Source organism: Citrus clementina, unplaced genomic scaffold, assembly GCF_000493195.1.
Source record: "Citrus clementina cultivar Clemenules unplaced genomic scaffold, Citrus_clementina_v1.0 scaffold_5, whole genome shotgun sequence".
Classification (NCBI taxonomy): Eukaryota; Viridiplantae; Streptophyta; class Magnoliopsida; order Sapindales; family Rutaceae; genus Citrus; species Citrus x clementina.
Genome location: NW_006262201.1, coordinates 20,181,233 through 20,183,042, shown reverse-complemented (window position 1 = coordinate 20,183,042; position 1,810 = coordinate 20,181,233).

The following is a 1,810-nucleotide window of genomic DNA, read 5'->3' as shown; positions in this document are numbered from 1 at the left end:
CGGTGTGTGCGGATTAAAGGATTAAAGCCCTTTTGGTTCTTTAAAGTCCAACCCAAATGCAGTTTTTTTCTTTTTAATTACAGATAGCAACTTACTTTCGTGATTAAGCGTGAGGTTGGAAAGAAATTACCCCTGGATAAGTCTGTTTTTTTCCAAGATAAGCATACTTGAATTCTTCCAATAAGGGCTTAAATTCGAGTTGTGATGCTTTCTCTTCGTTTGGTTCTTCAGGTTGTACCGTTTCTTTAAAGTTTGATTGGTCATCGTCACCTATAGGTACTTGCATAGAATCAAGTATAAGGTATATGTTAGCAATATCACAATTTAATTCCTTACTTAATTTAAAAAGAACCAGCAAAACAAATTTCCACAGATTTTATAGAATTCTCATCCTGAATGTGTTCCTCAATGATTGGCTTGATGAGATCAATCTCCTCATTCTCATTATCATTATCTTCTTTGTGATGAGGTTGTTTACACATGTTGAACACATTGAGTTCCAATGTCATGTTGCCGAAAGATAAATTCATTAATACATTCCTGTAATTAATCAAAGCATTATTAGTAGATAAAAATAGTCGACCCAATATAACAGGAATTTGTTTGCATTCATTAGCAATTGGTTTCGTTTCCAAAATAATAAAATCCACAGGGTATATGAATTTATCGACTCGGACTAATACATATTCAATTATTCTTTTTGGAAACTTAATCGATTTATCAGCAAGTAAAAGAGTGGTAGAAGTTGGTTTTAACTCACCGAGATTGAGTTGTTGGTACACTGAGTAACGAAGCAAATTAACACTAGCACCAAGATGAAGTAAAGCATGTCCAATTTTATGATCCCCAATAATGTAAGAAATAGTTGGACAACCAGGATCCTTGTATTTCAAAGCACTATTGATTGAGAGAATGGAACTTACCTGTTCTGTTAGAAAAGCTTTCTTTTGCACCTTATGTTTTCCTTTCACAGTGCACAGATCTTTTAGAAATTTAGCGTAAGAAAGTATTTATTTAATGGCGTCCAGCAAAGGAATGTTGACCTTTACTTGTTTAAAAACTTCATAAATTTCTAGACTGTGGTTTGATTTCTTTGGATTGATTAGTGCTTGAAGAAATAAGGGTACAAGAGGAGAGTTGGTTATTTCTTCATGGTTTAAAGGTTCGATAAACTCTTCTCTATTCTCTGAAATTAAATCTTTACTAGTTTCACGAGGGTCGAGGATATGTTTTTCGACAACTTTACCACCACGAAGGGTTATAATCAATTTGACTTGGCTCATATTTTAGTTTTATGAATTTCCCATTTGATGATGTTGTTGACTCTTGGGGTTTGGTTCAGGTTGAGCAGGAAACTTTCCTTTTTCATGCAAGGTCAGAGTAGATGTAAGTTTGGAGATAGTTTCTGTCAAATTGGTTAAGGTTTGCATTGTTTGCTTATTGATCGACTCTTATTTTTCAATAAACGAATGCAATGTATCTTCCAGAGTTTTTCTTGGTGGTGGGACATATGGTGGATAACTCTAGGGATTTTGAAAATTTTGATGTGGAGGAACTGATTGTGAAGGTTGTGCATGGTTGTCATTTCTCCAACTGAAATTTGGGTGGTTTATCCAATCAGAGTTGTAAATTTGGGAGTATGGATTTGGACTTGGCGTTTTGAAATTGTCAATGACATTTATTTATTCGTGCAAACTTTCTCTCAGAGCTGGCAAGGTTGGACAGTCCTGTGTAGAATGGTCAGTAAAATCGCAAACATAACATGAAATATTTTGAACAGACTTTACATGATCATTCCTTTTCGATTTTA